The 14109-nt window shown below is 44.1% G+C and overlaps 1 long non-coding RNA gene across 1 annotated transcript in view; it reads right to left on the bottom strand.

Annotated features, from left to right (window-relative positions):
• Positions 1-14109, bottom strand: part of LOC130708994 (uncharacterized) — an 84656-nt gene that overhangs the window by 54393 nt on the left and 16154 nt on the right. Inside the window, exon 2 of the long non-coding RNA XR_009009398.1 lies at positions 13068-13197. This is a non-coding gene — a long non-coding RNA (uncharacterized LOC130708994). The remainder of the gene's footprint in view (positions 1-13067; positions 13198-14109) is intronic.

Genomic DNA, 14109 nt, shown 5'->3' with positions numbered 1-14109 from the left:
ATTTAAGCATCTGGCAAACACCAAGCACTGATTTGTCCATTACTTATATCTCGATCACCTATCCCTCTACTAAATGATAACCACCTTTGACTTCCCGAAGAATTATTAGCAAAATCTTGTCAGTGTTGATTTCGCCATAATTTTTAAATTAATTTTAAAAATATACAACTAATAAATTTATATTGTAAAAAAACTAACATTGAAGGTAAAATTAAAGTGCTTTCCAACCATCAACCCTAATTTCAGGTCTCGCCTCTGCTTTGCCCAAAGGGAACCCCTGGTACCTGTTTGGTATGTATTCTTCGAAGACGTTTGCTAGGCATTTACACGAATATATGTAACCACCGTCAATTTGCAACATGCACGTGTGCAACCTTGCCCTTGAGCACGCTCTTGTGCACAAACAGAACACAAGACTGAAACCATCACATTATGCTCGGTTTCTGAGGAAACTGTACAAACTGCTGTTCTGGTTTCACATGAAATAGGAATTTGAAAGCAACATCTTATTCATAAGAATATACAAAATAAAATTACACTGCTGTTTTCGATGGTTGAAGAGATTAGACTCCTCCAACTATCTGACTTTTGACCATTTGTTTTCTAAATATACAAAAATGTGGATTTACATCCAATTGGTTTGCCCCTGAGTAGAGATTCCCAGATCAAATACCAAAGGTTGACTAGTCATTTGATAAGGTGATTTTTCTGGATTTTCCTTTATGCCTACACAATCACTTAACCAAAAAATCAAGTCAAATCATGCCTCTCCCGAGGTAGGTTTGCTGCCCTGACAGTGACCCAGTCCCAGGGAGGAACTGCCAAGTGTCATGATAATTTACAGCCCCTTTTTGCTCTGCCATGGCTGGTTCTTTAGCTTTCCTTTCCCTTGAGCATGTCCTCCTCCTGATTCTCAGAGCAGTCTCCATTTCACAAGCCCATATTGACAGATTCCTACTCTAAAGACTTAGAAATATTTTTTACTGATTCCTGGTACTTAAAACCCCAACACACTTGTTCCCTTTAGTTTTTATATAAGTATTTTACTCTAAGACAATAGAAATTCTAAAAAGAAATCCAACTTATCCCTCCTCTATTTTCATCACAACTTTTCCTTTCGTATAAGCGAAAAGCCCTGTGCCCACAGGTTCACGGAAACCCTAATACTTAGTGCCTTAATTCTATCCACTCTTCTTCTTACTCTGCCTCCTTCCTTTCATGCTCAGCTTTCCTGAAAGAGCTGTTTCGTCTACAACTGTGTGCTCCCACTGCCACACCTTCCATTCCCTTCTTCCTCGCTGCGTTCCCTCCATCCTGACCTCTGGCTCCCACCCCCAGCTCTGCATGCAGTAGTCCCTGTTAATGTCACCCATGGCATCCTAGATGGTGAAACCAAAAGACATCACAATGGCTTTCCTCTGTTGCATTTAAAATGACCGATCACTTCTTTCCTCTCAGACCCCTCTTTCTTTCTCTGGGGGATCCTGCTCAGCTCAGTTCACTTCCTTCACAGTTCACTACATCCCTCCGCTTATCGCTACTCATGTTCCACCACTGGACCTCACATATTTTCACTCTACTTCTCCCTCTGGGTGGGCTCCTCTACTCCCATTTAGGTCTGGGGCAAGTCTTCTCCTCCTGACTCTCCACTAATGTCATTATCATCCCTTCAGTCTCTGTCTTAGTCAGTTCTAGCTGCTTTAACAAAATTCCATGGGCTGGATGGTTCAAACAACCAACCATTTATTTTTCACAGTTCCGGAGGCTAGAAGTCTGAAACCAAGGGTGCCAACACAGTTGGGTTTTGGTGAGGGTCCTCTTCCTGGTTTGTAAATGGCTCTCTTCTTGCTGTATCCTCACATGGGGGAGAGAGATGATCCTTCTTTGTCTCTTCCTATAAGGACACTAATCCCATTCATGAGGGCTCCATCCTCATGACCTATTTACCTCCCCAACGTCAATCTCCTAATGCCATCACATTGGGGATTAGGCTTTAACATAAGAATCTGGCGGGGGGGGACATAAACATTTAGTCCATAGCAGTCTCTCTGCCCTAAAACATTACAAACACTTCCTTGCTTCTTAAATCTAACCTGTCACCAAATCCTGTTATTTAAAAAATTAAATCTTAAATCTTGTTAACCAATTCAATACATGCCCACTGCTACTACCTTAGTTTAGCCTTTCATTGCTTGGACTGTCACAACAATTTCTAACTGTGACAGGGCACAAGGTGGGTCCTCAGGAGATATTAGTTGAATGAGCATCTCCACAATACTAGATGTTCTCATAGAAAACTTTCAAATCTCCTCATGTCACTGTCTGCTTAAAAACTTCCACCAACTCCCTGTTGCCTACAAAACAAAGTGAAGTGACTTAGTTGGTGAATCGAGATCCATGCTCTCTTCTTAGATTCTCTCCTTCTTATCCACACCTAGAGTTCCTCTCACCTTCCCATCACCCTGCACTGCTCACTCTTCCCTAGTATTTCATGTCTTCTCATGATTTGGGGATTGTAAAGGCTGTTCCCCTACCTAGAATGCCATTCCTTCTTCTCTTTTAGGCGACATGCTTCAAGACTGTCCCCTGGACAGAGAATCTTTTCCCCCTTTCACTGTCACCAAAACTTCTATTATTGAGCTCATCACATAGTATCATAATAGTGTGTCTGTTTCCTTGGACTTCAAGGCTCTGGATGGCAAGGAACTGTTGCTTATTCATTTTGTTTAGACCAAACTAAATATTTTACAAAGTGGTCTGTAGAGGTCTTGTATCAAAATCACCCACAAGGTGGTTAAATATAGATCCCCAGGTCCCACCCTTGAATTGCTGAATCAGTCTCTCTGGGCAGTGGAACCCTCCCAGCTAATTCTTATGCACACGAACATTTGGGGACACAGTTACAACATCCAACAAACATTTGATGAATAAAGACATGATGAAAGTGTTAAGATCTCTACTCCTGAAAATCTGCTCTATTTCCTTCATTCCTCTGGGGTGTAGTTTGGCTGGAGACAGGTCCAGGGAATTTGGCTCAGCCGCAGGTCAAAGTGACCTAATGGGAAACAGCTTTGCGTTATTCTCTAATCAGGTCATGCAAAGCACCTATTGTCCTGTCTAAATGCGAAATTAAGTTTAGGGCCATTCAAAGCCCTGAAGATGGTTGGTCGTGATAAGAGCTAACAAATTCTTGCTCAAGTGAGAACTGGTATTTCGGGCATGCTCTGCAATTTTAACTCACCGAAGTCAAGTTCTTAACCTTAAGTGGTTCAGAAGTACCTTCAAAGGAGTCTCACTGTCTCATTTGCTGTGCTTATCACCAGTATTGGTAACTCTAATATCAGTTAATAGTCCTCCCCTATTGACATTGGGTGAGTTGTGAATGAGCCTAAGAGTTTTTAGACTTTGGGTGAGGCTGATGGACTTGGGAAGCCACAGGGTCTCTAGAATGTCCTTTTAAAATTTCTTCAGTAGATTTTTGAGCTCCATCAACATGACCTTGAGATCTGTCACAAGGCACCATACCAGGCCTAACAAAGACTAAAAAACGTGCAGTATCTAAATGACCTCAGGACTACACAAAGTACCTTCAACAAATGTTTGTTGGACTTGTTATTTACCAAATAAATCTTACCAAAAGTACACATAACAACTTCTTTATTACACAAGTAACATATACTCATTGTTGAAACCAGAAAAAGTAAGGAATTCAAAAAGACGACATAACCAATGTTACACTGGAGTGTGTATACATTTAAATGTTTTCCCATATATATGTAGAGTGATATTACAGTGGATTAGTTTACTATTGTTGCTGTAACAAGTTACCACAAAATTAATGGCTTAAGACAAAAGACATTTATCATCTTACAGTTCTGTAGGTTAGAAGTCCCACACAGGTCTCCCGGGCTAGTTAGTGTATAGGCGTGGCTGCATTCTTTTGGAGGGGCTAGGGGAGAGTCTGTTTCCTTGCCTTTTTCTCTTCTAGAGGTTGCCCATATTCCTTGGCTCCTGGCCTCTTCTTTCATCTTCAAAGTCAGTAATGTTGAACCTCTATGACTGTTCCTCTATAGTTACATCTCCCCCAACCTCAGCCGGGAAAAGTTCTACTATTTGACTTTAAGGACCCAAGTGACTAGCTTGGACTCACATGGATAATATAGGAGCCCAATTCAAGGTCTCTAACTTCATCACACTTGCAAAATCCCTTTTGCCATGTAAAGTAACATATTCTTAGATTCCTAGAATTAGGACGTGGACATGCTGGGGTCATTATTCTGCCTATCGCAGGTAGAGACTGAACATCTAATGTTCACGGAGGTTAAGTGACTTACCCAAGATCACAAAGTTTGTAAATATTGAACCTAGTAGTTAAATTCTTTCAGATTGCAAGAGTTTGACACAATCAGATTCTCAGCAAATGAGATTTATGATGAAGGCATGTAAGGAACAACGGTAGGGAGTTCGCATAAACGTAGGACCGAGCCTCCCAGGAACTGGCACTTCATCCTCAGTCCACAGACCCCAGGATCTTGCTGACTCTCAGCAGCGGCCACCCACAGCACCACATGAGGCCACTGCCTGTTTCTTAATACTTCTCATACCCTTTTTAGCTCCCTCCAATGTCCTGCTTAGCTTCTTAATCATCTTAAATTCTACTGATTCATGGCTTTAGCCCACTGTCTCCTCTCCATCAGTCTCTTGGTTTTTGAACCCTTCTGTCACTTGTATTTTTCTCTCTGTGTCACCTTCATACTTCTTAAAAGAAAGGATCTGATAGAGTCCATTGGTCACTACAGGGCACTGGACACCCCTGTCCTATAGAGGGGTCCCACTGGATTATCTCATTGGCTGGTGGTCAGCTTACAGATGGCCATCTTCAAAAACAACTGCTCCTTCCTGGTTCCATCAGCCAGGATCAGGGGGTCAAATGTGATGATCTGTTTGTAAGAAATCACTTAGGGTCCCTTCCCTCAGAATAGGGCCATGAGCAAGTGGGCACAAAGACACTCTTCTCCAAAGCCTCGGCCAGAATGTCTTCCCCACGCACCCCTGCATACGCTGCAGCTGAACCATATCTGGGAACCACAACTGGAATAATCTAGCTGAATGAAAGAGTATAAGCAGGGGCTGAACAAGAGGAAGAGACAGTGCCCAGAACTAATACTGAATATGGACATTTTGAAAACGATTTAGGTAATTGTTTTCAGTACTTTAAGGCCCTAATTGCCGATCTTCAACAAAGAGGCCACACAGGCTTATGAAAGTTCTAAAATTATATTGTATTTATCAGTCACCAGGACCTCAACTTGCTTCCACAAACCACATAGGGCCTTGTGAAATGAGGCTTTGGAAAGGGGACCCTGTTGTTTCTAAATTTTCACCCATTTGTTTCCCTATCTGCATTTGCTCTGAAAGGGGAAAGTGGCCTCATTAATTTGGAAAGAATGAGTCTAAACATGTTTCAGAAGGAGAAAAACTCTCTTGGGCATGCTGAAGCCCGCCCCACCCCCCGCCCCCCCGCCCTTCGTGATGGAAGAATGTTGCCATAAAACTTTCATCTGATATTTCCCACAAAAATGTGAGCTGTGGTCGCAGCTCAAAGATGCCAACACAAATCTCGAACACAGCCACCTCCTGACTGAAAACACAATCTAGGCTGTTCTTTAGTCTGGACCTCGGTCACCAGGGACACAAATTGATTTTAAATTTCAATTAATTACGTGGGAGGAAATGGCCGTCTGATAGACAGAGGTCTTAACATAAATATTTCTCCCTGGTGACAGAGTACTGAGATGCTGCCATGTTACACACAACCAGGGTTTTTTCCATGTGGCGTGCTCTTTTCTTCTCCTCCTCTTGTGCTTTTAGAGAGAATGCCAATGGCATGTTGTCACCTCAATTTTCTATACCCTGTAATAATTCATTGAATTCATTCATCTTTACTCTGAAATACACAACATTCTTCATGCTGGCAATCAAAACATATTTTTTTTTGAGCAATTACCACTATGTTAGGAGCTGGGAATAAACCAGTGGGTAAAAATATACACAGCATATTGTGTATATTGGATGCTTTGGCTACAAATAATGTAAAAATAGAACTTAAAGTGGCTTGAACAATAAATACCTGTTGCCTCACCAAGCAAGAAGTCTGGGGGTAGATCAATAAATATCTTCAGGTCAGTTTTACTCTCAGGTGGTTGGTTCCCTCACAGTTGCAAAGTGCCTGCAATAGCTTTAGGTAGTACCTTCTCAACCACATCCAAATGCAAATAAATACATAAATAAATAAAGCCAAAATGAAGACACTCCCCTTTTTGGGTCCCACTCCCCAGCAGAAATGCCCTCACGTCTTAGGAGGCAGAACTGCATCACAAGCCTGTTCCTGAGCTGATCAACAGCAAGACAAATGAAATGGTCATAATTTGCTTAGACTAGTCAAATTTTGGCTCCGGGGATTAGGAAAGGGCTCAGTCTTTGCTGAAGCACAGGGTTACCCCATACACAAAGAAAATCCAGTTCTGTCAGCAGGAAAATAGGATTAGCTATTGGATAAGAAACCAGCAAGTCTGCCTCTGTGCAACTTCCAGATGACATAGGAGGGACGGGAAAAACACTCCCCAACATACACGTTTTTCACAAGGAGTCCAAAAGACAGAGGTTCCAGTATCCGTTAGTAGTTACATGATCTTGGATCAGCCTCCTGGAACCTCAATTTCTGAATATGCAAAATGGGAAATCATATCTATCTCACTGGGTTGCTCTGAGGATCAAATATATTAGCACTTGCAAAATACCTAGCACTGTGCCTGGCCCATAGGAATTGCCCAAAACATGCCATTTCCTTCTTCAAGGCCCTCAGGCTGCTCAAGTCTAAATGGCTGGATAACTGACAAGCCAATGAGCCTGTATTCTGATTGATAAGCGCTGGGATATTAGGATTTACAGAGGCTTCCTGGGGGAGGTATTACTATCACAGTTGCCAGGAACCATTAAGGTCCCCAAAATGCTTTTGCTACCTCCAATGGGTCCTTTCCATTTTGTCCTATTACCTTATCTTTCTGCAGCCTTGCTACTCTTGTCAATCCCCTTTCCTTTGGAACTCTATCTTCCCTTGTGTTCTGTGACGATTTTATCTGGGTTTACCGCCTTCCTCTCCAGCATCTCCTTTCCATGCTCCCTTAAAAGGTCCTCTTTATGGCCTTCCCCAGAACTGTGTTCTCCACCCCTGCTGCAATCTCACCTGTCAATCCCTGACATGAGATTTCATCCTTTCTTATAGCCTCAATTCCTAGTTACATATTTACGACACATATTAGACATTCAATACATATTTCTTTCATCCGTTTTTAGTCAATCATGTATTCAACAAGTATTTATTGAAGGCCTGGCACTGTATGCCCATTACTGTTCTTCATGCTGGAGATATAGCAATAAATAAAACAGACCAAACCCTGCTCTTGCGAACTTACATACTAATGAAGAGACAGATAATGAATAAGCAAACATTTCCTGTTAGAGATGAAGTAAGGGCCATGGAAAATATCATGCTGCGTAAGTAGGGAAGGAAGGTCGGGAGGGAGAGACAGCTCCTTTACAGGGTGCCTAGGAATGCTTCTTTGATAAGACATTTACACACAGACCTGAAAGGTGTAAGTGACCAAGACATGAGGCATGGCAGCGGGAACAAAGAACACAAGTGCCCTGCAGTGGGATCGAACTTGGCATCGTCAAGAAACCCTCAAGGGGCTAGAATGAAGTGATCCAGGGCAAAGAGGAAGGAAACAGATCAGGGGGCAGTGGGGAGGGTTTCACAGGCAATGTCAGGGCTTTGGCCTCGCCTTTGAGGGAAATGGAGAGCCACGGGGGTTTTTTTTGTTTTTTGTTTTTATTTTATTTTTATTTTTATTTTTAAAATTTATTTCTGGCTGCGTTGGGTCTTTGTTGCTGCACTCGGGCTTTCTCTAGCGAGCAGGAGCCACTCCTTGTTGCGGTGCGCGGCTTCTCATTGTGGTGGCTTCTCTTGTTGTGGAGCATGGGCTCTAGGGCACACGGGCTTCGGTAGTTGTAGCACGCGAGCTCAGTAGTTGTGGCTCGCGGGCTCTAGAGTGCAGGCTCAGTAGTTGTGGCGCACGGGCTTAGTTGCTCCACGGCATGTGGGATCTTCCCGGACCAGGGCTCGAACCTGTGTCCCCTGCATTGGCAGGTGGATTTTTAACCACTGCGCCACCAGGGAAGCCCGAGCCACTGGGTTTTAAGAAGAGTGATAGGATCTGACTTACACCCTTAGAGGATCACTTTGGTGTCTCTGTTAAGAAGAGACCCTGGGGGCTTCCCTGGTGGCGCAGTGGTTGAGAATCCGCCTGCCGATGCAGGGGACACGGGTTCGAGAGCCCTGGTCTGGGAGGATCCCGCGTGCCGCGGAGCAACTAGGCCCGTGAGCCACAGCTACTGAGCCTGCGCGTCTGGAGCCTGTGCTCCACCACAAGAGAGGCCGCGATGGTGAGAGGCCCGCGCACCGCGATGAAGAGTGGCACCCGCTTGCCGCAACTGGAGAAAGCCCTTGCACAGAAACGAAGACCCAACACAGCCAAAAATAAATAAATAAATAAATAAATAATAAAAATAAAAGGAATTCCTTTAAAAAAAAAAAAAAAAAAGAAGAGACCCTGGAAGCCAGAGCAGAGGCAGCAATTTCTGTTAGGAGACAACTGCAATAATCAAAGCAAGAGACAATGAGGGCTTGGATCAGGGTGGTAGCAATGCAGTGTTGAGAAATGGATGAATTTTGGCTCTAATTTGAGGTGAGATCAATAGGATTTTCTGTTAGATGTGGGAGTGAAGGAAAGAAACCAAGGTTAAGCCCAAAGGTTTGGGCTCTGGCAAGTGGAAGAAGGAGTGGTCATTTTCAGAGATAAGGAAGGCTGCGGGGGACCTGGTGGGGAGGGGACAGAGAGTTAGATTTGGGGCAGGCTAAGTTCTACACGGTTCTTAGACCCTGTGTAGCTGTTGAGAAGGAAGTAGGATATATGAATGCGGACACCAGGGGAGAGGTCTGGAGATAGACCTTTGGGAGTCACCAGCATATAGGGTGACATCTGAAGCAGTGACACTGGGTGAGATCACCAAGGGTGTGTGTTTGAAAAAGGGAAGCAAACTGACAAGTGAGCGTTGGGCATGCGACATGGAGAGGCTGGGAGAGGACAGTCACCAGCAGAGGAGGCTGAGAAGTGGCCTGAGACAAAGGACCGCCGCCAGTGTGTGATGCCCTGAAAGGCCAGCAAAGAGTGTCCAGGGGGACATGAAGTGTGTCAACTGCTGAAAGGGGAAGTACAACGGGGGCTGAGAATTGCCCGATGGATTTGGGGATGCAGAGGCCACTGATGACCTTGACAAAGCAGTTTCAGTTGGGGGTGGGAGGGAACGGGAGAAGTTGGAGGCTGCAGTGTAGACAACTTCTCCAAGAGCTTTGCTGTAAAGCAGAAGAATGGGGTGATAGTGGAAAGACGGTAGAGGGTCGAGGGAGGCTTTTGGGTTTTTTTGGTTTGTTTTTATGATAGGAGATTTAATATGCTCGAAAAATAGACAATCTAATCGGAAAATTTTTATGACACAGGGGAAAGAGGAGTGAATTGTTGGAGTGAGGTCCTTGAAAAGGGTAAGGGGATGGGATATAGGAAATAGTGGAGAGGTTGGCTTCTGTCAAGAGTTTAGTTAAACTACTCCGTGGCATTTCTGCCTCAGCACTCATGTTGTTTGGCCAAGTGACCTGCAGGGGCCTTAAATGGACACCAGCCCCTCATACCAGCCCATGGCCTAAAGAATAGCCCACAGAGTCACAAGCAAATGTAAGTTCCTGATATGACTTCCCCAGCAACCCTTGTGATCAAACAGGCTCCTCTGTCTCCCAGGGCCTTCCCTTTGTGCGCCCCTTAGATAAGACCCCGTGGAGCTTACCAAAACCACACTCATTTTGGTTTGAATTCACCAATCTGGCCTTAGCCTGGGAAACCCAAGGCACTCCCCCCATGACCCTAATAAAGGCACATGCCCCAGGACCTGTCACTCTCACAGCCTGTACCCTGTCTTGACTTCCCCTCATGGCTCCTGGAGGCCTGCCCTGTACTTCCTCCAGGACCGATGAGTAATGAACCTATTTCAGTGTTTCTTGTGGTCTTTTGTTGAACATCATTCACCATCTCACACCCTGTGCTTTCCTTAACAAATGCTAACAAAGTTGTTAACAGCTTCTCCTGAAGAGGAAGGGCAGACTACAGGTATGGGGGTGTGAGTGGGTGCGTGACCTCTGCTGACCCTTCTAGTTTTTCCTGTGAAATAGAAAATAAGGTTATCAGCCAGGACTGAAGTGTGGGGAGGAGGCGATGGAGGTTTAAGGAGAAAGGACAGGATGTGAGATGGTCATCTTGAAGAGTGAATGAACTAGTGAAATGTGGTAGGGTCACTGAATCAACACTGGCTACTGCGTGCTGGCTCCCATATCTAGTTTTGAACACTGGTATCGCTCCTGAGCTCCAAACTCATATATCCAGCTATCTACTGGTATTTGTCCCCTGGCTTTCTCATGGGCAAATTAAAGCCATTCTCTGTCTGCCCACCTCCAGCCAATCCTCCTACGCTCCGTATTTCAGTGACTGTCACTCCCATGCCCCCCACCCCCGCTTCCAAAGCAGAATAATAAAGCCTTTGAATAACTCATAAACCAGTGTAGGAAAATATTTCTTATTTTCTGAGGTTGAGAACACTGGAAGAGAATCATGTTTTGGAAGGACCATTATTAGTTCAGTTTGAACATTATCAACTCGAGATATCAGTGAGAGATCCAATTGGAAGTGGTGAGTAGTTCAGCTGATACACACTGGGTGGCTGACTGATTATTCCTTTAGTAATTAGGAGGTGTGCATAAGGCCACAGTTCACCTGGGGCTCCTATTAAAATGCAGATAGTGATTCAGTAGATTTAATGCTAAGCTTCAGAGTCTGTAGTTCTAACAAATTTCCAGATGATGCCAACAGTACAGGTTCACAAACCTCACTTTGAGGGGCAAAGGTTAGGAGAAAGAAACCCATGCAGATCATTTCAATTTAATGTGTTCAGAGTTATAATAAAAAGGGAACTACATGGACATAGTTCAGCATAAGAATTAGGCAAAACCATGGAGGTTGTTCACTGGCAGGCCAAGGAATGTGTTCTCAGTTCTGAGAAGTATGTAGAACCATGGAAGGATTTGAACAGAGCATAACATCGTTCTATTGCAAAATGCTCATTGAAAGTCAACCATGTGTCAATTGCTACCTCAACAGCGGTGATAACACAGTGAACAGGGAAACCGGGGCTCTCGCATCCTGGAGGGGTTAGGGAGCTCATAGTAAGCAAACAAACAAATAAACAGGGACATTTTAGATTGCAGAAGTGCTGTAAAGAAAATAAAAAGGATTCACGTGATTGAGCCTGGGGGGACTGCTCTAGTGGGAGTAGTTGTTGAGCCAAGAGGTAACCGCGCAGTGGAACCCGTCAGTCCTGCAAGGATCTGGGGGAAAAGCATTCTGGGCAGAAGGAACAGCAAGGGGGTGGCCTTGAGGCGGGAGTGAGCACTGAGGCAGGAGGACCAATCAAGTCAGAGTGACCGGAGCCTAGCGAACAAAGGGAAGTGGTATGAGATGGGGTAGGGAAGATGAGCAGGGGCCAGGCCATGTGAGGGCTTTGAAAGCTGCGCTAAAGAGTTTGCATTTCATTTTAATGTGGGAATGAAATAATCCAATTTTTAAAAGATAATTTTTGCTACTCTGTGAAGATTGTATTGTCCGTATGTTTGTTAGGTCCGGTGGAACATGCATTCCTTGGACGTGTTCAGAACTGTACTTTAGAAAGATGAATCTGTCAACAACTTATAAAATAGCTCAGAGAAGAGAAGCTCTTCAGAAATGTGTACAATTGAGAGTTAAGGACAGCATGAACTGGGGAAATCAGACTCACACTTCCAAATGAGGCTACAGGAAGCGAGATGAGAGATTCAAATAGTACTCAACGCTCTTAAGCTAGGACTTTCTCATTAACTCCCTCGTTTAATCCTCTATACAACCCCACGATGCTGGTTACGAAAATCAGTTTCTGAGGTTTTAACCCGGACCTATTGAAATAGAGATCCAAGGGCATTTGGTTGTCAGTACATAAATGCTTCAGGTGATTTTAAGTTGAGGGGAGGTTGATTTGCTGCATCTCCACCTCCTTCTGTCAAAAGAATGAAGGTGGTTAACATTTCGTAAGTACCGATCGCTCTCTCCAACCCTTCCTGCTTTTCTTTAAACTCTGCTGATTAATTTACAACCTAAGTGGTGAGATTTCAGGATTCCAGGATGAATCCACAATGAAAATACCAACGAGTAAGCTTCTGGAGCTTGCTAAAGAAGTCTCTGCTCCTTACTGGGGTTGGTGTGAATCTTTGCTGGGGTTTTAAGGTAAAGGGAAACCTTGATGTAATGCTCTCAGATGCAGTCCTCATTTGTATTTTAATGTAAATGAGTTTCAGATCCTTCTTGAGAGAACATTTTGGCTGGGAAACTATGGACAGTTCTGTGCCCAGCGTTGGGGGCGAAAGGCTTGGGGAGTAGAATGGGGAAGGGGAAAGGGGAAGGGGTGGCACAGGGCACTCAACTTCACTTCCTTCCCGCGTTTGCGTGGAGCCAGGAAACGACCACCCATCTCCTTCCTGAGCCTGAGGGCTCTTAAAATGTTTGCTGAAGAAGAAAAAATAATCTGGTTTTATAACTTTGCGTTAGCTGTGCTTGTTTAGATTCTCATGTGAACCGTGCATCTGGATGGTTACCTTAAAATATGCATTTCTTTAAAAAGAAAACTCTGATCTGCATTTTGACCACTTTCCCTTGGTGTTGCTGCTGGGCTGTGTTCAGCCATCTCCAAACCAGAAAAGGTCTCATGGGCACAGGGAAGCTACAAGGTAGGGCAGGGCGAACTGCACACTTGACATTCAACTTCATAGAAACAGGGAGATGACAAAAGTGGAAGGAAGGAAAGTCATCACTTACTGAGCGCCAACTGTGTGCCCGGGTCTGCTTGGACACATCTCGCGAAGGTTCTCTCAGGGCCTCCTCATTTCCTCTGGTTCTCCTCGGAATCTCCAGTATTAGAGATGAGCCCAAATGGTGAACACCCCTCCTGCCAAGTCATTTATATGAATATTAGTAATAACTAATATTTATCAAGCATATAATGCACGCCAGGTGCTTTACAGGGATTCCTTCATTTAGTACTCTCAACATCTTAGGAGATGGTTCTCATTCATATATTCATTTCCAGATAAAATAACTGAACCCTAGAGATTCTAAGTGACTTGTCCAAAATCAACGGTGCTGTGATTCAAACCCAGGCCACCAGATTCTTGAGATCACATGTTTAGTTGTTATGGGATATCACCTTTCACTGAGACAGTAAAGTCATAAAATTATACCTGCTCTGGGTATAACTTGCCCATAGGTTTATCTTTGAGGTCTTTAGGTCCCTTAATTTTTGTCTCCTTTTTCTGCCTAAAGGCATCCTCTCTTCACTTAAGGTACCTACAGCCCTCCTATATTGTATACCTCACTACAGTACCACCTCTTTTCTGAAAAAATTACCTAGTATAATTCACTCATTCACCCTGATGCTATCTATGCCTTCTAGGCATAAGTGCATTTAAAAATTTTTTATCTCTAACTATAAAGAGGGTTTGTTTTTTTTTTCTGAGAATTTTCAGCTATCAACTCAGGGATAAAGGATCCGTTTGTCTCTACTATGGTCTGGGGATGTCTTCGGCTGGTGACTGGTTGGAATATCTAGGTGTAAGAACTTCCTCTCAAGGGTTTCCTGCTTATCTGGAGAGGGTGAGCTCCAGAACCAGTCACAGGAAGTGTGTTCTCTGAGTGACGTGAGTTATAGGAACAGGTGTCCTGGCCTCATTAGCTCCGGGACCTGTGATTCTGAGACACTGAGCTTACTCTGCCTGAGCATTCATTTATTCATTCATTCATCAAGTAAGCGTGGTCACTTCGAATGGCACCGGGGATGCCCTGATAACCCAGACAGACATTG

This window comes from Balaenoptera acutorostrata, chromosome 10 (assembly GCF_949987535.1).
Source record: "Balaenoptera acutorostrata chromosome 10, mBalAcu1.1, whole genome shotgun sequence".
NCBI lineage: Eukaryota > Metazoa > Chordata > Mammalia > Artiodactyla > Balaenopteridae > Balaenoptera > Balaenoptera acutorostrata.
The sequence above is the reverse complement of the archived record's forward strand: the minus strand, read 5'-3'. Positions and strand labels throughout refer to the sequence as shown.